At 40.4% G+C, this 25,854-nt stretch overlaps 1 long non-coding RNA gene across 1 annotated transcript; it reads right to left on the minus strand.

Annotated features, from left to right (window-relative positions):
- Positions 1–895: 895 nt before the first annotated feature.
- Positions 896–25,660, minus strand: LOC149457563 (uncharacterized). Its single transcript, XR_016313608.1, has 3 exons — positions 25,508–25,660; positions 10,712–11,000; positions 896–4,867 (listed from the first exon to the last, which is right to left on the minus strand). It is a non-coding gene; the product is annotated as an uncharacterized LOC149457563 (long non-coding RNA).
- Positions 25,661–25,854: the final 194 nt, after the last annotated feature.

Below are 25,854 nucleotides of genomic sequence, written 5' to 3' on the forward strand. Positions count from 1 at the left end.
TTCAAATGGACCTAGCACACCAGCGCAGTCAGTTCCAGGTTTTGTGTGAAGGAAAAAATGGTAGAACGTGCTGCATTATACTCATGATGGGATCCATAGTGAATACAACCAGAAAAGACAGGTCATCTCAACACATACTGCTCTCTCTGCTCCTGCTCTCTCTATTTCTCTCAAAATGTCTGAAATAGTTAATGTTTTACTGTTTTTCAGTGCATTCTGGGAATTTTGGAAGGTCTCCTGAGGTTATCTTAAAAAAACGCTTCTAAACGCAAATACGTATGCAAACGTGGCTAAACAGAATTAATAACTCTCGGCCCACAGGCCGTTCTAAAAACCAATGAGAATACTTCATTTTGGGCTGGTGTACACTTGCAGTCAGGGGCGGTAAAAATAAGAGGTTGAGACATAGTTTTACTGTGATCCTGCCACCTGCCGTAAAATAACCCACGGCCCGATGAACTTGTACGATGCTTCATAACTACAGCAAAAATTATAGGTCTATGCTAGCAGTAGTACCGCCAAATGCAACCCATTCAAATGAATGTAGCGGAGCCGCAACCACAAGCCAAATACTAGTCTTGTGGTTGCAGTACAGAATTCCCAAAACCTTGTTCAAGTGTCAAAAAAAAAACAACATGTAGGAGGTGGCAGTATCGCCTTCTAAATGCCTGGCAGCAGCTCCTGCACTGCTCCCTAATCGCATTTCTGAGTCCAAAGCAAGTTAAAATGAGTCCTTTCAGTTTTGTACTGCAGTGCGATTGCAAGCTGTTTAATTACTATGGGCATCAAGAAATGTTTTGTTAGCTCACTGTTTATAGATGAATCTCCTTAGTGATCAGTTATTGTTTCACTGATGATAATTACAACAAAAATTCCACCAATACTAGTGCACATATTGTTTTGCTGAAAATGTGCCTAAACAAAGCCATGCCTTTATTATATGAATGACAGTAATCTGTCATTGACACACAATGTGCTAAATTATTGGTTTTAAAAAAGCCTACAGTGCAATTTCTACTTTTAATGCAAGTGATCCGACAAAACAGATTCGGAATAGCTTGTGAGTCATCTTCAAATATAACAAGCATAGTATACATGAAAACTATTATTAACACTTAAGAATAATCTGTAAAAACAAGCGAGCGCTTATACAGAAATAAAGCTGCTAAACACCAAAAGGTACCATATAAAACCTCCAAATAAATAGTAAAAGCAGGGTGCAGTGCTATAAAACAATAAATAACGATACTTAAATAATAGAATCAAGTGACTGAATGGTGCAAAAACCGTGTCAATGGTAAATGCATGCATACATCATAAAAACACATGAAACCAGCTCATATAAATTGAAATAAAGTGCAGCATAAAGTGATAATCTTGTCACTGTTTAGTGACCAATCAAGTGCAAAGTGCAGGACTAGGAAATCAAACAATAGTCCACAATGAAAAGTGCACAGGAGATCCAGATGATCTTCAAAGTCCAGTGGTCTAGTCTGGTGCTATGGTGATAAGAATGATGAGATTGTGCACTCACCAGATACGCAATCCAAATGCGCATTAAGAAATATCAATTCCAGAATACTGGGGATCCCTCAATGGTCTGGTCTTGGTCAGGTGCCCCACACTGCCTGGTATCCACTGCCATATGTGATGCAGCCGCTCTGTGGGTATTAGTAGCTCACAAGGAGCTCCAAAAGAGGAGGTAGTGTGATATCTTCTAAACAGACGATGTTTATTCAAGTGAAGTACAAACAATGAGTATAGGCAAACAAAAAACACTGACCATCTGAAGATGGCCGCCGGGGCTCTCTTGGCGCCGCGGCGTGACGTCACAACTCCATAGCTCCCCGTTATTTGTTTTTTAGCACTATACCCTGCTTTTACTATTATTAACACTTACATTACACAGTGACAGCTACTGATTAAGGTCAATGATCTAGATATTATACACAAGATTTATCTCATATATTTGGATCACAAATGCTAAAAGCAGATTTAGTCAACCTTCAGCAGTTTATTCATTCAAAAATAATTTTTTGCTTCTCATACACAGAATAGACTATGAATCCTGATAAGGAAAAGTGCTGCCAAATAATGCTTTAAAGAAAACAATGATTCCTACCTTTATTGGAACATCTAATACAATTACAAGGCTTTAAAGGAAACCTGTATGGAAGAAAGTATATAGGTTGCCACTACTGACCTCATGTTCTCTAAAAATACTAGTTACCTGAATGTCATGCTAATGCTGGCATAGATGAGCTGAAATTCAACCGGTTCATCAGGGACCAGCCAAATGTCGTTCCATCTGCAGTCATCCCTATTTAACAGAAATTGATTGTTAGATCAACTTCTGTCTAACGGGAATGTTGGAAAACTTTTGTAGATCAATGGCTCTGGCTACTGGCCATCTAGGGCCAGCTTAAAGCTCCAATAATTTCCAACGTGCGTTCCAAACGACAGAAGTGACATCGCCAGAAGTTGCGTCATAAAACCTCAATGCGTTTCGACCAATAGATTGTCTTCAGGAAGTGCAAAATCCGCCATTTTGAAGATGGTAATTATACCCTTCAGTTACCAATCATTTGCTCAATCATAGTACAGCTGTGGCACTCATAGTTTTAACAATAACTGCAACATTGCTGAATAAAGTCAGCGCCCAATGGAATATGGTTAAGCCATTATATTGATGCTAATTACACATATTCAAAATCTATTTGAAAAGTTGGCACATAGTGGTGTTCTTAAGGGGGAAGGTTCCCTAATGCATGTCTATACACAGAAATAGGGTCAACGCATTTATAAAACGGCAGAATCAGTGGATAAATGAAAAAAAATTATCCCTGCAGTATGATTGAGCAATTGATTTGTGACTGAAGGGTATTAATACCATCTTCAAAATGGTGGATTTTGCACTTCCTAAAGACGATCTATTGGCCGAAACGCATCAAGGTTTGATGACGCAACTTCCGCCGACATCACTTCCGCCATTTGGAACGCACACTAGAACGCGGCGACCATTTTAACTTACATTCATATACAACAAGGCTGAATACACCTAGTGCCAGGAAAGTACTTTTTTTGTGAGTGGCATTTTTATTGTTTGACCCCATTATTAAAGCTCTTACGGTTTTACACTATGGGTTGTCTGATTTTGTTTTATTTTATGCTCATAATATGAATTACTGCCTGTGGAGGAGAGGAGCTTCTATTATTGATGCAGCCCTAGTGGAGGGTCACCGGTTACCACGGTTAAGAGTGTGAAGGAATACCGGCCAACGATATCATATTGCATACTGGGATAGTCCCAAAAGCGCATTTGACTAACCTAGAGATAGATGGTCATGGGATGATGGTGAATTTACATCCATGTGGGGCATCAGTGTGAGCACAGTGAAGCACTTGTTACCTCAGTACGGAGGTTCACCGTTAAGGATACAGCACTACTGCACTTAAATTCACATGTTGGGACTGAATACCAATATTTTATATGTTTTTGTCCATTGTTATCACTATAATTTGTATATATGGTTACTTAGTTGATTGTATGACCTTAAGCGCGGTCTATATGAAATATATATGAAAATAAGGTCTTCACTTGTTGAATGCTTGTTTTGTATATTGGAAGCCACAGACAGTTAAGCAACTAGAATTTTCATAAGATCAGCCTACAAATATCTTTCAGTGTTTGTTTCCTTTGAACAACTCAAAGCTGATATTTCCTCCATTAATCCCAGATGCTTTGTAAATACTTAACATGCTGTCAAATTTGTTACTGTATCTGCAACTCCTACACACAAAGACCAAAAAATGTCCAACCCACAAAAACCCAACAAACCATTAATCACTAGATAAATAAAAAAAGACCTCTATGTATGTTTCTTACATACTGCGAATGTCTGGCTCAATATCACTCAACAAACTTACATAGTCAGTGCTACAAACTATAATAAAATAATATTGTGGACTGAAACAGAATTTATTTTAAAGCTGTTGCAAACCTCAGACGTGAAATATGAACAAAGCATATCCCTCTATAGTGTGTACTTTTCTCAATCCAAACCAGTGTCGTTCCTGTCTGCTGCTTTGTTCCTCTATCACTTCTGACAAGTTTTTCTGACTCGGGGGACAAAAATCCCCTGCGCTCAAGAGTGGTGCACTGGCAATAGATGGATCACAGGTCCTTAGCAATTCCAATACTGAAACAGGCTTTGCTGCCCCCTAAGGGTTGGGGGAGAACTCAGAAGATGCACTGTAAAACAAGGAAGAGAGGGCACATCAGCCTTGTGCATTACCTGAGTGGTAGTTTTATTGATTTAATAAAATAGATGTATACTCACAAACAACTTCAATGGCAAAAGCATATCAGGGTCCAAAGCAACCTAGTCACCAAGACCAGTCCCAAACGCAAGAGGACCCTCCAAATAAGGGACGCATTTCAAGGGGGCAATCCACCACTCTGAAGAAGAGTTAATGCAGAAGGCTAGTGCACCCTCTCTACCTTGTTTTACACTGCACTGGGTGTATGATAGGGTTTACAACCACTTTAAGTCAACAGGTTGGCACACTTGTATAGGAGGCCTTACAGTGAACTAAAGAAACTTGATAGATAATGCTGTATACCTGGTATAAGTTTGTTTTCTGTCATAGCTGCATTCTTCTCTAAAGCACAGTTTGATAAATCAGCCTTTTTTTTTAGTGACATCTGTAGACTCTGTGCATTGGCTTCCATCTTGTTTGGAATGAAGCAGTGGAGAGCATCCAATTGTGTCACTTATACAAAGACAGGTGTAAAAGGGACTTGGCTGAAAAGACTGTCCATTCTGATAAAGCACACCGTTGAGTTCACATCCAACAGCATATATATCTGTAAGTTCAAGGATAGAAGATATCAGGTATATTTATACTATGTGCTAATCAATACACGTCTTTGTTATAAGTTTGAATGTTCCATAGATCATATTTTTCCAAAAAAGGACACCATACTAAGCCATAAATTCACCTACTGTTGTATTACTGGCCATCAACATACTATGTTTAGCAAACGTTCACTTACAATCCTTCTACCTTGTACCTCATGGATATGATGCATTTTGTTACTGTCCCAAGTACTTATTATGATCGATAAACATACATTTATAAAAAAAAAGTGATAAGGCGTCCCCATGCCTTATACATGCACATGCCGTATATGACCAATTCCCCTCTTAATTATGGCATGCTGAAAATATTTTAACAACAAAAAAAAATTCAGGTCTCGGTGTGCTCAGGAGCTTAAAAGGGTAAGTAAACGTTCAGTAACAGTTGTTAGCTTTTTGCCCCCATCCCATTGAATTTTGACTGTGGAAGTCCACCACAATGTTTACATCTTTTCTGGTGGCTTCTTCATTCTGATGTCTGCACATGTACAGTAGAGGTCCATAAACTTCTATGGGCTGGGAGACAAACAGGCTTTGGTCTATATCTTGGTTCCATACAAGTCTATGGGGTTCAGTTGCTCATATGTGGACATCAGGATGAAGAAGCTGGGCCAATAGAATGTTAGCACTGTGGCAGGCCTAGTCATTCTAGACTCAGTAATTTAGCATGATTAGTCATTTAGCATGAGAGTTTTTGAGAAATGGTCACATGGAATAGTTTATGAAAAAGTAAAATGCTGAAGAAATGTTATTGACAAAAATTGCTGTGTAAAGTGTGAGATATATACAGTTGTGTTCAAAATAATAACAGTGTGTTGAAAAAAGTGAATAAAGCTCAAAATCCTAATAGCATTTATTTCCATACACACAAATGCATTGGGAACACTACACATTCTATTCCAAATCAAAACAAGAAGAAAAATATATCAAATTTGTGTTGTTCCTCTAAAAAAAATTGAAGAAAAGTGAATATTAGACTGTTCAAAAAAATAGCAGTGTTTGTATTCTTCTTTACAAACTCAAACATTCACTATATAAACTGAAAAATGTTTGAAGATTTTGCTTTCCTTTGAATCACTTAATGAATATTTAGTTGTATAAGCACTGTTTCTGAGAACTGCTGTACATCTGTGTTGCATGGAGTCAACCAACTTCTGGTACCTGTGAACAGGTATTCCAGCCCAGGACGATTGGACTACATTCCACAGTTCTTCTCTATTTCTTGGTTTTGCCTCAGAAACTGCATTTTTGATGTCACCCTACAAGTTTTCTATTGGATTAAGATCCGAGGATTGGGTTGGCCACTCCATAACGTCAATCTTGTTGGTCTGGAACCAAGATGTTGCACGTTTACTGGTGTGTTTGGGGTCATTGTCTTGTTGGAACACCCATTTCAAGGGCATTTCCTCTTCAGCATAAGGCAGCATGACCTCTTCAAGTATTCTGATGTATTCAAACTGATCCATGATCCCTGGTATGCGATAAATAGGCCCAACACCGTAGTATGAGAAACATCCCCATATCATGATGCTTGCGCAACCATGCTTCACTGTCTTCACAGTGTACTGTGGCTTGAATTCAGTGTTTGGGGGTCGTCTGACAAACTGTCTCCGACCACTAGACCCAAAAAGAACAATCTTACTTTCATCAGTCCACAAAATGTTGCGCCATTTCTCTTTAGGCCAGTCAATGTGCTCTTTGGCAAATAATAACCTCTTCAGTACATGTCTTATTTTCAACAGTGGTACTTTGCGGGGGCTTCTTGCAGATAGCTTGGCTTCACATAGGCGTCTTCTAATTGTAACAGTACTCACAGGTAACTTTAAACCTTCTTTGATCTTCCTGGAGCTGATTTTTGGCTGAGTCCTTGCCGTTTTGGCTATTCTTCTATCCATTCGAATGGTAGTTTTTCCCTTTCTTCCACGTCTTTCAGGTTTTGGTTGCCATTTTAAAGCATTTGCGATCACTTTAGCTGAGCAGCCTATCATTTTATGCACTTCTTTATATGTTTTCCCCTCTCCAATCAACTTTTTAATCAAGGTACGCTGTTCTTCTGAACAATGTCTGGAACAACCCATTTTCCTCAGAATTTCAGAGAGAAATGCACTGTAACCAGCATGTACAACATTTGCTGCCTTCCTTCCTTCAATAAGGGCAATAATTGCCACCTGTTTTTCAAAGAATGAATGACCTCACTAATAGAACTCCACACTGCTATTATTTTGAACATGCCCCTTTCAATTAGTGATTCAATTACACAGAATCAGGAGCATGCATGTCATGACTGTTGGGTCTGTTGGATTTCTATTACTCTATTACATTTGCTAGTAAATTACTTGCCATGTAAAAATATCATTTCTACCAAAAACAGTGATTGATCAGGTTAGTGATGTCTGACCGCTATTATTTTGAACACAACTGTATATACACAGCATATATACACACTATATTGCCCAAAGTATTGGATTCAGATGTTCCAATCACCTCCATGGGCACAGGTGTATAAAATCAAGCATCTAGGTATACAGACTGCTTCTACAAACATTTGTGAAAGAATAGGTTGCTCTCACAAGCTCAGTGAATTCAAGCGTGGCACTGCCACCTGTGGAAAAAGTCCATCCGTGAAATTTCCTTGCTACTAAATATTTCACGGTCAACTGTTTGGTATTATAACAAAGTGGAAGCAACTGGGAACAGCAGCAACTCAGCCATGTCGTGGTGGGCAACGTGACATGACAGAGTGGGAACAGCGCACAGAAGTCGCCAACTGTCTGCAGAGTCAATAGCTCCAAACTTAATTTGGCCTTCAGATTAGCACAACAGTGCATAGAGAGCTTCATGGAATGGGCTTCCATGGCCGAGCAGCTGCATCCAAGCCATCACCAAGTGCAATGCAAAGCGTCGGATGCAGTGGTGTAAAGCACGCCACCACTGGACTCTAGAGCAGTGGAGATGTGTTCTCTGGAGTGAAGAATCATGCCTTTCTGTCTGGCAATCCGATAGAAGTGTCTGAGTTTGGTGGTTACAAGGAGAACGGTACTTGCCTGACTGCATTGTGCCAAGTGTAAAGTTTGGTGAAAGGGGGGGGGGGGGAATTATGGTGTGGGATTGTTTTTCAGGGCTTGGGCTTGGCCCCTTAGTTCCAATGAAGGCATCAGCATACCAAGAAATTTTGGACAATTTCATACTCCCATCTTTGTGGGAACAGTTTGGGGATGGTCCTTTCCTGTTCCAACATGACTGCTCACTAGTGCACAAAGCAAGGTCTATAAAGACATGGATGATCAAAATTGGGGGGGGGGGGTTTGAAGCTGTTATAGCTGCAAAGGGTGTGCAAACTCAGTATTGAACCCTACGGACTAATACTGAGATGCCATTAAAGTTCATGAGCATGTATGAGCAGGCGTCCAAATACTTCTGTCAATATAGTGTGTGTGTATATATATATATATATATATATATATATATATATATATATATATATACACATATACATACATATATATATATACATACATACACACACACACATATACATATATACACACATACAGTTGCAAGAAAAAGTATGTGAACCCCTTGGGATTACGTGGAGTTTTGCATGAATTGGGCATAAAATGTGCTCTGAACGTCATCCAAGTCACAACAATAGAAGAACACAGTCTGCTGAACATAATACTACACAATCATTGGATGTTGCCATGGTTTACTTGCACATAACATGTAAACATTCACAGTGCAGGGAGGAAAAAGTATGTGAACCTTTGGACTTAATAACTGGTTGACCCTCCTCTGGCAGCAATAACCTCAACCAAACAATTCCTGTAGTTGCAGATCAGACCTGCACAACGATCTGGAGTAATTTTGGAGCACTCCTCTTCACAAAATTGTTTCAGTGTAGCAATATTCTTGGGATGTCTGGTGTGAATCGCTCTCTTAAGGTCATGCCACAGCATTTCAATCAGGTTGAGGTCAGGACTCTGACTGGGCCACTCCAGAAGGCGTATTCTGTGCTGTTGCAGCCATTGTTTTGTTGAATTACTTGTATGCTTTGGTTCATTGTCCTGTTGCATCACCCATCCTCTGCGGAGCTTCAGTTGGCGGACAGATGGTTGTACGTTTTCCTGCAAAATGTCTTGATAAACTCTGGAATTCATTTTCCCATCACTGACAACAATCCGTCCAGGCCCTGAGGCAGCAAAGCAGCCCCAAACTATGATGCTCCCTCCGCCATGTTTTACAGCGGGGATGAGGTTTTGATGTTGGTGTGCTGTGCCTTTTTTTCTCCACACATAGTGTTGTGTGTTCTTCCCAAACAACTCAATCTTGGTTTCATCTGTCCACAGTATATTTTGCCAGTAGTGCTGTGGAACATCCAGGTGCTCTTTTGCAAACTTCAAACGTGCTGCAATATTCTTTATGGACAGCAATGGCTTCCTCCGTGGTGTCCTCCCATGTACTCCATTCTTGTTTAATGTTTTCCTTTTTGTAGATGTGTCAAGAAAAATGTTAGCATGTGCCAGAGATTTCTGTAGGTCTTTAGCTGACACTCGGGGATTCTTCCTTACCTCATGCAGCATTGTGCGCTGTGCTTTTGCAGTCATTTTTACAGGACGACCACGCCTAGGGAGAGTAGCAACAGTGCTAAACTTTCTCCATTTGTAGACAGTCTGTCTTACCGTGGACACATGAACATCAAGGGTTTTGGAGATACTTTTGTAACCCTTTCCAGCTTCATGCAAGTCAACAATTCTTGATCGTTGGTCTTCTGAGAGCTCTTTTCTGCGAGGCATGGTTCACATCAGACAGTGCTTCTTGAAACCAGTAAACCCAAAACAGGTGTGTGCTTTTTAAGGGCAGGACAGCTGTCAGCAACACATCCAATATCATCACACTGATTGGAGTCAAGGTTGGCTCACTCCTGGCTCCAATTAGCTCTGGGAGAAGTCATTAAGCTAGGACCTCACATACTTTTTCCTCCCTGCACTGTGAATGTTTACATGTTATGTGCAATTAAACCATGGCAACATCTAATGTTTGTGTAGTATTATGTTCAGCAGACTGTGTTCTTCTATTGTTGTGACTTAGATGACGTTCAGAGCACATTTTATGCCCAATTCATGCAAAACTCCACGTAATCCCAAGGGGTTCACATACTTTTTCTTGCAACTGTATATACACACACACACACAAAATGAATGCCTGCATTATGATTATAAAGATAAGATCATTCCACTGTTCACAGCATCATATTGCAAAATACAGCTGTCTCTGTATCATTCTGTTTGAAAGCCCAGAGCTTTAGATGCGTAAGTGATGCATGTGATGATCACAATCTCCTTGCTTCCAAGCCACATGATCTTGGTTGTCTGAATTCTGGCAAGACTTTAGAACCTCATCTGTATGCAGACTCAGGCCCCACAAATATGAGTGCTTAGAATTGCACTGCTTCTCAGGAAAACACAAAGGACTATCTGTAATACAGCAGCACTTGCAAATCGGTGTGGATAATATTTGAAGATGCTCTAAAATGTATATTTCATTGTGTTTTTTTAACTTTCTTGACAAACATAAAGCAGTAAATCAAATGCATAAGTAAAATTCATAGCATGGTAGTCACTGAACAATAATATTAAGTTCACCTTTACAAATCACCAAATGATGAAAGAACAGTTATCAAACCCCCAATACAGCCAACAATAAGAAAGCAAACTTACATTTACAAATCACCAAATGATGAAAGAACAGTTATCAAACCCCCAATACAGCCAACAATAAGAAAGCAAACTTACATTTACAAATCCCGACTTCAAACTTTGGGGCATCAGCTGAGTAGTCACAGTACAGACCTCTGTGGTGATCGCACACCTCTGCTTCATTGCAACTTTCCCCCAGTTGTTTAGCACAGATCCTACAGCATCCACAACCATCCCTCACCAGGCTTGTTCCCATGGGGCATGAACGTTTATTGGAGCATTTGCATGGCCAGTGACAAAACTCCTTTCGTTGGATGTTCTCTGAGTCTGTTGCTTTGTCCTTCGCCATCAAAGAGTTTACTTGCTCTTCTGCCCTGCAAAGAAACTATAGCAATATGCACTTTATAAGTATGCCATCACTTTAGCAGAATATTTTCTTAGGTTGCAAGCCACGTGACCCTTTTCACTGATGCTAATAATGTAACATTAAAACATGAAAATGAACCCCCTTTCACTGCCGGAGCCTTACTTTTTAATTTTATGTGCTAGGAAGTATTAGAACTTGTTTGTTTTGGGTTTTTTTTACTCCTAAGTCCAGTGTGTCTGAAAATAGTTTTACCAGACAAGAAGTGAGGAAAAATCTGCACAGGGAGACAAACAACAATAAAAATCTGACAGAGGTTCTAGCCCTCTTCTATTCTACTAAAGAAAATGTTGGTATTTCTGTCTGTGTTGCTGTGTGGAGTAACCCTCATTTCCTGTCTAGTCAAACATTATCAGCAGGAAAAAGAAGTGAAGGTAAATCTTTCTAATGGAGACCTGGATAATTCTAACCATTCTCTGCTCAATCCAAAACTAAAAAAAAAAAGTTTGACTGTGCATACACTGTAAGAAAAATGACACATGACTCCAACTACAAATATGAAGAAAAAATGAAGCCCATTAAATGATGATAAAACAACAAAACCACCTATTGTTGTGTAGCACCCCTTACCCCTAGGTAGTAATGGAGGTAGCTCAGTGCACTAGCATTTCACCTCACTTCTCGACTCTTCATGGGGTGGAAGAAATTGGGTGTGAGTAACTTGAAGAAAGTTTACAGAGTTTATTAAATACCCAGTAAATTAAGGGAGAGAGGGGTTTCGGGACAGGACGCCCAAAAAGAACAAAGATAAAGACTCTGGATCTCCATCCACAGTCCAAACAAAAGAAGGCCCTTTAAGCCGGACTGTCACTCTGTATTCTCCGACTGTAAAGCAGCTGTAATGGAGCACCCATATCCCTAGAATGGGCCCCCAGAACTTTCTGCAATGTCTACAGCTTCTAGCCAGCACACCCAGGCATCGTTCAACTGACTAAGTTTTACCCTGGCACCCTGTTCCAGGCTTACACATTCCTACGCTTCCTCCCCCGGATATACCTTGCAGCAGGACACCAGGAAGCTTGAGGCTCCAGGCCTGGGAGACTATCTTGCACTGCACACCCTCACCAGGCAGCAGGCCTGGGAAGGAAAGGAAAGAGAGCAACAAAAACACACCTTGCAGGCCTGGAAGAGAAAAGCTCACACACATGCTTTGTATATTCTTATCCAGCACTGGCAATAAGCCTCCTAGTGGCTGGCTGTTGGGACATACACTACTCAAAAAAATGAAAGGAACCCTTTTTAATCATAGCATTACGTCATTTAAACTCCTAGGATATTGATCTGGTCAGTTAAGTAGCAGAGGGGGTTGTTAATCAGTTTCAGCTGCTTTTGGTGTTAATGAAATTAACAACAGGTGTACTAGAGGGACAACAATGAGAAGATCCCAAAAAAAAACTGGAATGGTTTTACAGTTGGAGGCCACTGACAATTTTTTCCCTAGTCATCTTTTCTGACTGTTTTTCACTAGGTTTGCATTTGGCTGGGGTCAGTGTCACTACTGGTAGCATGAGGAGATACCTGGACCCTACAGAGGTTGCACAGACAGTTCAACTCCTCCAGGATGGCAAATCAATACGTGCCATTGTCAGAAAGTTTGCTGTCTCTCCCAGCACAGTCTCAAGAGAATGGAGGAGATTCCAGGAGACAGGCAGTTATTCTAAGAGAGCTGGACAGGGTCATAGAAGGTCCTTAACCCATCAGCAGGACTGGTATCTGCTCCTTTTGTGCAAGGAGGAACAGGATGAGCACTGCCAGAGCCCTACAAAATGACCTCCAGCAGGCCACTGGTGTGAATGTCTCTGACCAAACAATCAGAAACAGACTTCACAAGGGTGGCCTGAGGGCCCGATATCCTCTAGTGGGCCCTGTGCCCATTGCCCGGCATCATAGAGCATTTGCCAATGAACACCAGAATTGACAGGTCTGCCACTGGCATCCTGTGCTTTTCACAGATGAGAGCAGGTTCACCCTGAGCACATGTGACAGACGTGAAAGGGTCCATTGAGGGACTCAAAGACCTCTACAGGCTAGACAATGGCACCCTGACTGCCATAAGGTATCTGGATGAAATCCTTGGACCCACTGTCAGACCCTATGCCAATGCAGTGGGTCTTGGTTTCCTCCTGGTGCATGACATTGCCCGGCCTGATGTGGTAAGAGTATGCAGGCAGTTCCTGGAGGATGAAGGAATTGATACCATTGAATGGCCCCCACGCTCGCCTGACCTAAATCCAATAGAACACCTTAGGGATATCATGTTTCGGTCCACCACCAGGTTGCACCTCAGACTTTCCAGGAGCTCAGTGATGCTCTGGTCCAGATCTGGGAGGAAATATCGTTGTCTCATTAGGAGCATGCCCCAATGTTGTCAGGCATGCATACAAGCATGTGGGGGTCATACAAACTACTGAGTACCTTTTTGAATTGCTGCAATGAAATTTCAGCAAGATGGACTAGCCTGCTGCATCATTTTTTCACTTTGATTTTCGGGGTGTCTTTGAATTCAGTCCTCTGTAGGTTGATAATGTTAATTTCCATCAAACGATGGGGCATCCTTACATTCCCAACACATTACTCAGTCCATATGAGTATAGATATCCAGCATGATATTTTTCCCCATTGAGATCTGATGTGTTTTCAAAGTATTCCTTTAATTTTTTTGAGCAGTGTATATATTCATCACTCAAATTGTTGTATTGTATCAACATTTTGCCAGGGACACTCCCCAACAGCAAGCAGAAGCAAACCATAACACTGAGCTTAGTGAAAACCTGAGAAAATCAAAACTGTCAATCCGTGCTCAGGCTGGCTATGGCCTAGCAGCACTATATTTAGTCTATGGAACTACTACCTAGGGCAGGGTATCTACAGTTGCAATGTTTAGCTTTGATCCAATGCTTTCCCCACAGTATTTTTTTTGCCACTAGATCCCTTATGACTAAACATAATTCAACCCACCTCATCTGAGCCCAGGTCATCCTGGACCCGCTACTCGTCAGCATATGAACTGATTGGCTTCACATGCTTCTTCCTTCCACACTTCACCTCTATTGTATGGCTGAAACTAGGTCAAAATCACGTACTTCCATATAAAATATGCATTTAACCACATGCCGCCCAGCCACTGTATAAATACGGTGGCAGGGCAGCACGGCTGGGCAAAACCACGTTTTAAAACGTGTGTTTTGTAAACAGGTAAGGGGCGCGCGCGAGGCACGCCGCTACCCTAACTGTCCCGCCGATCACAGCCGCAGATGTCAGTCGCCGGGTCACAGCCGGTCGTTACCAGCTATGTCCCGCGATCATCGCTGACAGAGAGCACAGCTGCAGTAGCTGTGCTTTATGTCAGTTCCCTGACAGCTCCAGGACAAGCTGATCGGGACAGAAGAGTTTCTCTCTCCCGATCAGCGGTGTCCCGTGCAGTACACATCCCCACCCCCTAGTAAAACACTCCCCTCACACAGTTAACCCTTTGCCTGAAAAATAAACTTAACCCCTTCCTCCCCAGTGCCATTAGTACAGTGTCAGTGTTTTTTTTTTTTGCACTGATCACTGTATTGGTGTCACTGTGGATGTCAGTGACCCCAAGTCAGTACCCCCCAATGTCAGAATGTCCGCGCAGTCCCGCCATAAGTCGCTGATTGCCGCCATTATTAGTATAAAAAAAAAAACTAAACATCCTAGTATCTTTCCCGCCATTTGTAAACGCTATAACTTTCATGTAAACCAATTAATTTACACGTATTGGGTTTTTTTTTTTAGCAAAGACATGTCGCAGAATGCATTTTGGCAGAAATTTATGACTAAATTTGATTTTTAAATTTTTTTTTACTGGACATGTTTTATAGCAAAAAGTCCAAAATATTGTTTTTTTCCTCAAAATTGTCAGCCTTTTTTTTATAGCGCAAAAAATAAAAACCGCACAGGTGATCAAATACCACCGAAAGAAAGCTCAATTTGTGGGGGAAAAAAAAGGATGATAAATTTCATTTATGTACCGTATTGCATGACCGCACAATTGTCCGTTAAACTAGCTCAGCGCTGTATAGCAAAAAAATGGCGTAAATTCCATTATCTATACCATAGTTTGTAGACGCTATAACTTTCACACAAAGCAATCAATATACACTTATTGGGATTTTTTTACCAAAAACATGTAGCAGAATACATTTTGGCCTAAATTTATAACCAACTTTGAGTTTACTATATATTTTTTATAGCTGAAAGTAAAAAATATTGTTTTTCTGCAAAATTTTGGGCCTTATTTTGTTTATAGCGTGAAAAATAAAAAGCGCACAGGTGATCAAATACCACTGAAAGAAAGCTCTATTTCTGTGAAAAAAGGACGTAAATTTCGTTTGGGTGCAGCATTGCATGACCACGTAATTATCAGTTGAATTACTGCAGCGCCGAGTTGCAAAAAGAGGCCTGGTCATTAAGGGGGGTAAATCCTCAGGAGGGCAAGTGGTTAATTATGTATTAATGGTGTCTCTTATATCCTCTTGGAGTACCGTCTTAAAGAAAACCAAACAGATGGATCGACTGATATTTACAAGTATCCACTAATCAGCTTGATCAAGGTCCACTCTTACCCTAGGTTCACATATGTGTGGGTGGTGCCGCTGCAGATCCGAACAAGAATCCATGCAGCCGCACCACCCGCACAGAGAATTGCGGACCCGCAGGCGGGTGCCATTAGTACTAATGGCACGCCGCCCGCACTAGAAAACACAACTGTACTGGGAACCAAAGTTCCCGTGCGGGCTGCATTTTCTAAAGAAGTGCAGGGACTTCTTCCCTGTGTGTCACGGGCATGGGAGTCCATTCAAAAGAATGGGCTCTCGTGCCCATGCAAAACGTGGCAAGCACAGCCGCAGAGATGAGAATTGGGGGGTTAATCCTAATATAATTGGGTCAAGATCCTGAGTAAAGTTAAATGATAGTGAAGCACAACCCGCCCTTTTTAGACTAACATGGGGTACACATGATAGTTTTTTTATCTTAACCCAATGGGCTCACCCGTTGTACTATCTAAGCGATATTAGTGTGGCAAAATCCCCCCCCCCCCCACCAGAACACACTGATCGGCGCTCACAGCCTTTTTTTTTGCAAGCACTGATAGATATGCTGGAAAACCAGCATCCTGTTTGATAAAAGCCGATGGTTAGACTGGCTTCTGTTGGACAGGCTGTTGTACACAATGGCTGAATGTCAGCCGGTTTCTGTTGAACCGGCCGATCTTTGGCCCGTGTGTACCAGTCATAAGGTGTACTGTGTCTTTTATAGGGGGAGTATAGTTAAATTCCTCTGAGCACCCAACATGTCTTTACTATTAACCCCTTCCTCCCCAGCGCCATTAGTACAGTGTCAGTGCTTTTTATTTGTACGGATTACTGTATTGGTGTCACTGGGGATGTCAGTGACACCAAGTCAGTTTCCCCCAGTGTCAGAATGTCCACCGCAACCCCGCTATAAGTCGCTGATTGCCGCCATTACTAGTAAAAAAAAAAATTCCAGTATCTATACCGCCATTTGTAAACGCTGTAACTTTCAAGTAAACTAATTAATTTACACGTATTGGAATTTTTTTTCAGCAAAGACATGTCACAGAATACATTTTGGCCTAAATTTATGATGAAATTAGATTTTTTACATTTTTTTACTGAACATGTTTAATAGCAAAAAGATATAGTTTTTTTCTCAAAATGTTCATTTTTTTTGTTTATAGTGCTGAAAATAAAAACCGCGTAGGCAATCAACTACCACCAAAAGAAAGCTCTATTTGTGAGGAAAAAAGAACGTAAATTTAATTTGGGTGCAGTGTTGCATGACCACGCAATAGTCAGTTAAAGTAACACAGCGCCGTATGGCAAAATATGGCCTTGTCAGGAAGGGGTTAATATCAACTACCATAGACATAAGCACACAATCACAAACTGTTTTCTAGTTAATAAGCACATCATGATAATATTTCCATTGGTACAACAAGATAGAAATATTCATTCTGCCATAATTGTCCAACTTTGTACAGGCATGTCCAGTTTATACTGATTATTTGCTTGCATTGTTTATGTTTATGATTTGTTTTTCTTCTTTGTCCCTCTTCTTCTCCTCCCCCCCCCCCCCCCCCCAGGGGTTTCCCTCCTCCGGATGACCAGTTGACTCAGTATGATCCTTAGCATTGGAATGCCATGTGTGTTGTATTTCTACTGCTTGCCATAAGTTTGCCTGTTCTTATATACCTTGCTTTGTTATACTTTTGTGCAATTTCAATAAACCAACTGTTAAAAAAAGAAATATTCATTCTGAGATAAATGTCAAAGCTATGTCCAGGTGCATTTGCAATAATATTTTGTGAACACAACTGGACACAATTTCAACATCTATTTCGGAATCTTTGTCTCTCTGCCACTGCCATGCAGTGCTTATGGTTACATTATACGAGATACTGAAGCTAATGATGGTCAAATGGATACAAAAAGTATATATATATATATATATATATATATATATATATGTATTTTTCAATGTAAATCAAAGAAATACAGAGTGGTATTGTTGTAGGAAATGTATCCAAGAAAATAAATGTATTACTAGGCAAATATAAATTAAACAAAATAAATTCTTATTGTTGCAGTGGTTGCAGATGGCTGGTACGTGTAAATTAAAATGTCAAGTCATTGTGTAACAAATCTGCAGTATATAATAACGCATACCAGATGTGACAGTAACTTGTCTGAACCACTGTTGATACCACTGAGGAAGCAGAGCTAGACTCTTGTACTTTGCCACTTCAGATTTGCTTTAATTTAGGACAAAAACAATTGAGTAATGTTAATGATACATCTTTAATTTGCATTAACCCTTTGAGCACCAAGGGACGTATTTGTCCCATGTTTTTAATTGCGTGTATCATCTGATTAAGAACTTAAAACTCTTCTTTTTTTTTTTGGTTTGAGTCAAAATATTAGTTCTTATCAACAACAAATGGATCTAGCTTTTTGCCAATTATTTCATGAAATGGCTTAGTTACAGCAACTGAAGTGTACGAACTTTAAAAACAAAACAATTGATTCTTTTGGCGTTCCAAAATCTTACGATCCTCAAAGGGTTAACAGGCTAGGTACACACTAATGTGGTGTGGTACATCGCATGTGATTCACACAGGAACTGCACCACATTCCTCTGCAAATCACATGCGATTTGTGTACATTTTGTATGGCTCAAATCGCACCGCACCAGAAAGGTGCAGGACCCATGCAGGGGCGGACTGACCATTTGGAAACTCGGGCACTGCCCGAGGGCCCAGGGTCAGTAGGGGGCCCCATGAGATGCCCCTGGTACCTTTTTCATAGGCTTTTTTGAGTTTGGGCAAGGACACAGGGGCCCCATGATCCCCTATTGCCCGGGGGCCCCATGAGTTGTCAGTCCGCCCCTGGTCGCATGGGTAGTCACACCTATGCAATTCGATTCTGCACATCACACCACATTTTGCATATACATCCGCATCGGTTCGCATGAACAGGGTCCAATTCGGTGCATAATTTGCACAGAAAACGCTGAAATTCCTCACCGCATCAGTGTGAACCCAGGTTCAAACTTGAACACTGCTTGGACCTTGAAGAAAGGGGTAAACCCTGAAAGAGATGTTAGGGCAAATAAAAAAATTCACAGACAATACTTAATTGTTTCTGTTGCAAGTGCACTAATATGGCTATAATCATCTTTAACCTAGGAAGAAATAAAATATGTGTCATGTGATTTAATGTTTAGAGACACTACTGTCTATGGCAGAGAAATGATCATTTTAAAATCTATGCCGATAAAATAATGACAATAAATTGGTGCTAATTGCCTAAAAATCAGCTGAATAGAAACCGTGAATATATGATGAATCGTAAGTAAATCTTGGATAGTTCTACACAGTGTAAGTCAAAAATATACACAAAATCCTCCTGCGCTTAAGGAAGTGGCCTAAACAATAGCAGCCAACACTTTAAACTGATACCTCGACAGTGTAAAATAAATTTCTTAAAAGTAGCGCAGCGCTTAACCTAAATAAACCTCAAAATCAAAAAATGACAAACACACTGAATAAACATAAATATATATATAAAAGTGCATCAAGTGCCCAAACAAAAGTGACCAATGGCCACCCTCATGCCCTTTTAACAGTGAGCTATAATAATGAAATATATAAGTGAAATGTATTAACAAAATATGTGAAATCACTCATATAAATAAACAGCCTATAATATATCAAATGACCCCTATATACAGGGGATATAAAGAATGTGACAGATGTGACCACACAACAAATCACAATAATTGTCCATAAATAAGTGCTTCAAACAACACAAAAAACATGCAGCGTGAAGATAGTGATGGTATCGGTGAAAGTGTCAGCAAACTTTTATCCTCAGTGGCTAGATTGCCTCCTCACCTCCTTTAGGCGACCCGATGGGCCATTTCACTTTCAGGATCACACCTGGATCCTATTCCAATCCTGGCAGGTAATTATTTGACCTGTAGTTCCTCTCCCAAGTATTCAGATACTCCAGGCCTCTCAGGAAGGGATGTGTCTGTCAAAAACGTTTCTCACCAATACAGCATGGAGAATTCCGATTCCATTTAGCATGAAATACGTCTTGCTGCAGTCCTGTTCCTGATCCCTAATCATGTGTTTGTCTGATGAGCACAGACAAACACATGACTAGGGACAGGGGTGGACTGACCATTTAGAAACTCGGGCACTGCCCGGGGTCAGTAGGGGGCCCCATGAGATGCCAGTGGTACTTTTTTCATAGACTTTATTGAGTTTGGGCAAGGACACAGGGGCCCCATGATCCCCTATTGCCGGGGGCCCCATGAGTTGTCAGTCCGCCCCTGATTAGAGATCAGGAACAGGACTGCAGCAAGAAGTATTTCAGTGTCCTTTCTGAAGTCTTTCACTACCTATACCCTTGAAAATGCTAAATGGAATAGGAATTCTCCATGCTGTATTGGTGAGAAACGTTTTTGACAGACACATCCCTTCCTGAGAGGCCTGGAGTATCTGACTGAATACTTGGGAGAGGAACTACAGGTCAAATAATTACCTGCCAGGATTGGAGTAGGATCCAGGTGTGATCCTGAAAGTGAAATGGCCCATTGAGTCGCCTAAAGGAGGTGAGGAGGCAATCTAGCCACTGAGGATAAAAGTGTGCTGACACTTTCACCGATACCATCACTATCTTCACGCTGCATGATTTTTGTGTTGTTTGAAGCACTTATTTATGGACAATTTTATATTTGTTTTGAGTTTTTTAAGTGATTTGTTGTGTGGTCACATCTGTCACATTCTTTATATCCCCTGTATATAGGGGTCATTTTGATATATTATAGGTTGTTTATTTATATGAGTGATTTCACATATTTCGTTAATACATTTCACTTATATATTTCATTATTATAGCTCACTGTTAATAGACCACGAGGGTGACCATTAGTCACTTTTGTTTGGGCACTTGATGCACTTTTATATATATATTTGTTTATTCAGTATGTTTGTCATTTTTTGATTTTGAGGTTTATTTAGGTTAAGCGCTGCGCTACTTTTAAGAAATTATTCTACACACTGTAACCTTTACAAACAGGCCAATGCCAAATCTTTCACCATTACCCATATGACAGCACATTTTCAATTTTATACACAACCAAAGATTTAAGGGATTAGCTCAACAGGAAATACTTTACTATCAAAAGCATGTACAGATTTGAGTGCCAGAGTTAAAGTGATCCTTTTATTTAGAAAGTAAAGCAGGGAGCTGGAATGCTCACAAGAGCAAAGGAGAGGACTGCGGCAGGCAAGCACAAGCTTAACCACTTCATGACCACATGTAGCATCAGCGTGTCTGACAGTAAGCTGCTCATAACACCAATAGAAGAGCAAACACTGGCAGGTCCTAATCTGCTTGGGCTCAAAACAGCTTTTCAGTAACAGGCTCCAAGTTCCAGGGATGTATGACACACAACCTTTTCTGATATCAGGATTTCAATATTTGGACTGATTATATTGCTGGTTCCATTAGTTTGGGGCAATTGTGTCAATGCAGATCATAAGTAATCCAGTTTAGGCTTTAGCCCTAATTTTTTTAATTAATTATATTATTTTGTATTGCTTTGAGACATTTACTAACATTTTTTGGATGAGGTGCCTTAAGATCTGTAACCTTTTAGTATCATTGTTTCCACCAAGAATCTAAGAAAAATGTATTAAACTAGACAGTAAAGATTTATCTTCCCCAGCCCATGCAGTGATACTGCTATTACTGTAGTTTCTCAAGATGATCTAATACTTCTAATATAGAACACATGTAAGCAAACAGAGGGGGACATGTAATTATGTACAAAGTGGATAATCCGTTCCATGAACAGCAAACTCTGCACTCTCAACAGTTTTTATCCTGAAAGTGACGCTAAGCCAAGCCATAGATTATTCAATTTTCCTTCCTTCCACCAAGGGTTGAAGGAAAGAAAATTGCTTGGTTCCCCCATCAACGCAGCCAGTGTTGATCGGGGAATCCCTCCCACAGTGCTATTATGGTCCGTCGTCGGGGAGCCTTCAGAACACAATGATCACTGCTGGCAGCTATAGCAGCTAGCAATGATCTCATGCAAAAAATATGACAGGCTGGTTATACGGAAATCAATTGATGGATTAACCTCAGTACAACCAGCCTGCCCATAGATGGATCAAATCTTGGCTGAACCAGCTGAGATTTGATCCATATATGGTTGGCCTAAGGCTGCATTCAGACCTGAGCAGAGTAATTTTCAGAAGTCTTTATATGAGAGTTTTACAAGTGTATACAAGCGTTGTACATGTGTGTTCAAGTTTCAGGTATTTTTATTTTAGCCAATGGAAAGTACTAGGGGGAGGAAATAAGGAGTGGATAGCTGCTGTTTGGCTGGTAAATGAGCGAAAAAACACTAGAAAAAAACACGTTACTCGTTTTTCAGGTGGCGAGTTGCTGTTTGGCCTGAAAGGGAGTGACAAAATGCTCATAAAACGCCCATGTTGTATGTTTTTCCTTTGTTGTAAGGTGTTTCCTTTAAAGCCAGTGGGGCCAAAAACACTCCAATCTGCCTAAAAGAATCTCATGTACTTTCTTGAGGTAACAAAATGATCAGCTGTGAACAGAGGCCATTGAAATTAATGGATTTGTGGTTGTTAAGAGTCCTGGAGCTTTAAGTTTCGAGCTACAAAACTCTCAAGTGTGAATGGGGCCTTACGTTTGTGGATATAAATGGGATCATTATCCTAAAAGACACTGTAGCGTGATAATTCTATGCAATTCATAAAGGTAAAAGCATTGAGTATATGAATTTTTATTTTGCACACCTTTATTTATATTTGTCTCAATGTCTACATGCTAAGGTGTTCAATACAATGATATGAAAGAGGTTGGGACAAGCAATACACTGCCAGCGGTGCCTACAACAGTCACTTTTTATCCTAAAAGTTGAAATTTTCTATTTATAAATAGCCAGATCTTCATGTAGATATGGAGAAAATAAAAACAAAACTGCATGCAAAATAAAAAAAAATGGAATTTATATAAAACCATAATAAAATTAGATGAGTAAAATGAGTATTACTCATATACAGAATATAATAGTTTTTTGCCATGGTGGTCCATTAATGACTGTAAATGTGTGTGCCCGTTATCATGCTACTCAGTTTGATTCTAAATTAAATCCTCCAGATTTTCTTTTCTATTTTCCCCATGAACATTTATGGCAAATCCAAAAATAAGCTAGTATTTCTACATTATACTTACAAATTATTTTAATAATGGTTATTATACATGATTTATAGAGCACCAACAGTTTGCACAGCTCTTCTCAAAATAAAGGGAGACAGAATAGTAAAGGCCCATATACACGATAAGAACATTTACGAAAATTTCAGTGCAAGGAACGATCAGTCAGTTAACTGTCCTTTAGTGTAGTGCTTTCGACAGCCAATTCTAACTATTCAGGTGAAAAACAACAAAGGTGCAAGCTCGAAAATTTTTAGCGTAAGTGAATACAACGTTCGATTTTTATCCAATGTGTACAGTAATCGTATGGAAGTAACTGAATGGAGAAAAAAAAATGCACATGTGGTCAGGAGCAGGTAACAACTCTTCTACGCTGGTAAGCAGTTATGTTTGCCTACATTTGCCTTTGTCAGTCAAGAATGTTTGTACAAGTTGAAGGATAAGTTCACCTTGGGGAACATGTTACATGTTCCACCCGTTTTTAGGGTGGACCATGTGACATGCTCCTAATGCTGCAGCTCCGGCCTGCTGCTTCCCCCTCCCTATGACAGAAGTACGAAGAGAAGTTCCCCGTACTAGTTGTCACTGTTTAAAAACAGCATGGCCATGCAGGGCTCTGTCCACACGGCCACATCATTCGTTCACTGTTTTCTGTGAATGAATGAACTACAAGTCCCAACAGCCTTAGCGGCTGTCAGCTTGTAGCACTCAATGAACTACCACGGCACTCCACATGCATTGATTCTTCCTGTCAGTATATCTATTTGCCCGTACATCCCGTACAGGCAAGTAGATACTGTATACTGACAGGTCTGCAGGAGACCAGTATGGCACTAGCAATGATCACTGGTGTGATGCTTTCCAGGATCCTGCAACCAAGAATGATAAATGTGCATTTACTTACAGAAAGATTACTTGCAGAAAATGTGCATTTATTATTTTTGGTCGAAAGGCGAACTTATCCTTGACCCTAGGTTCACACCTATCCATTTCTGCATTGAGGTTTGTGGTGCATTTTGCATTTTTGTACATGCGTTTTTGATGCATTTTTTTATTCTTGTTGCAACGCATCAAAAACGTGGAAAAACCACAACAAAAACACACTACATGCTTTTCTGCAGCATTTCCATTGAAGTCTATAGAACAAAAAAAATGCCCTGACCTTTTCCAAAACACGCACCTGGTGAAAATGTGGAGATGTGAACCTGTCCCATAGGAAATCATGTTAAATGGACTGTAGTGCATTTCTGCAAAACTGAAAACGCTTAGGTGTGAACCTAAGGTAAACACCATTGTCAGTACATCACGATACACACCTTTGTGGAAAATTGGATGATCGTTCATCCAATTTTCTCATAGTGTGTACTAGGCAGGGGCGGACTGACAACTAATGGGGCCCCCGGGCAGTAGGGGATCATGGGGCCCCTGTGTCCTTGCCCAAACTCAAAAAAGCCTATGGAAAAGGTACCAGGGGCATCTCATGGGGCCCCCTACTGACCCCGGGCCCTCGGGCAGTGCCTGAGTTTCCAAATGGTCAGTCCCCCCCTGGTACTAGGCATTAAATACAAATCCATAAAAGAAGGTTAGGAGGGCCCTGTTTGTGAGAGTTTACAGTCTAAATGATTCCATATTGTTAAAAGGTGTCAAACAATATCAAGAACACAATAAAATACAATATTATAATTTATACACATGTATTAAAATATCATTTTAAAGGAAATAAGGGCTCATGTCAGTAGGTGTTGTTTTTCTGTGCTTGACATGCATTTGGAACACGTCAAACACAGGTCATCAAAATTCCATTGATTTTAAGGGAGCACTACTCATGACAGTGCAGAGGCTGGGTTTGACCTGCTGTGCGTTGCACAGTGTTCCTTGCAGTTGGATGCAGTATGTCCTAATGAAGTGTGTCTGCACTGTAGGCAAAGTAGGTCATAGGCAGCCTTTACTTGCCAAACGCTGCATTTTAAATTGGATTGGGATGCAGCTGCAGGGGAATAGAAAATACCACATGACAACACCCTTTGACTTGAGCACTAACAATAATTGAGTGTCTTCTGACATTTGCAGTGCATGCCAAATGGGATAAAAATTTGAAGTTATAAACTATTAAATAGTGTTGGAACCTGAGGGTTTAACTTGCCTAACTGACACTCCAATGACTTCCCTCACCCCCACCTAAAACAAAGTCCAACACATGGGATGACTCTTAGCATACAGGCTTGAGAAGTCTATGCAGTAAACTGATGTCGTGTCACTGTTTGCCATGTCTTCATGCTGGGTCACATGAAAAATAATAATTTTAATGTATAGAGACTTGCAAATAAAGTCTAGTTTAAAATGGGTTTCCCTAACACCATAACTAATTTAGAGAATGAAGCTCAGTTTGGTTGTATTTGATGGTTAAGTAGTGACAATGTTTTGTGAATTAGTTAGATTGGTTCAGAAACTGCTGTTAGATTCTTGAGAGCGAGCTCCCACCTCGAACTATGTGATCTGGGCAAGTCTGCAAGCCTGAAATGCAGCTTTAACATCATAGCTTCAGAGCAGCAGCTTATGTTTGCTCCTACCATAGGCCTCTCCATTTTTTTTTTTTCGGCAGCATAAACTCTGTAAAGTTAAACACATAGCTAAAGAAAAATATATGAATGCAGCACAACTTACCTGATGATAGTAAGTAGTGAAGAGAGTCAAAAAGAGCCACTGCATGTTTATGATGCCTGAAATCTAACTGAGAGATAGAAAGTAAGCGGAGCTGGATATGAGAAAGCACACAAAGCTCCCTTCTGTCCTCTGTGCTAGTCTTACCTTTCTCTATGCACACATACACTCACATACACAACCATCTGCGTCATGTACCCACAGGCTCAGGAGGCTTCACACTCAGCTCTTTACCTTATTCTGTTTTTCTGCTTTGCTGTGCCATGTGTGCCCAAAGGATAGGAATTAAATCAACAAATAAATAAGCAGGCTATGGCAATATCAGCTAGAGTGCCTTAGAAGACTCAGGA

The sequence above is a fragment of the Staurois parvus genome, unplaced genomic scaffold (genome assembly GCF_062004578.1).
Source record: "Staurois parvus isolate SC_StPar_1 unplaced genomic scaffold, SC_StPar_1.0 ptg000314l, whole genome shotgun sequence".
Taxonomy (NCBI): Eukaryota; Metazoa; Chordata; class Amphibia; order Anura; family Ranidae; genus Staurois; species Staurois parvus.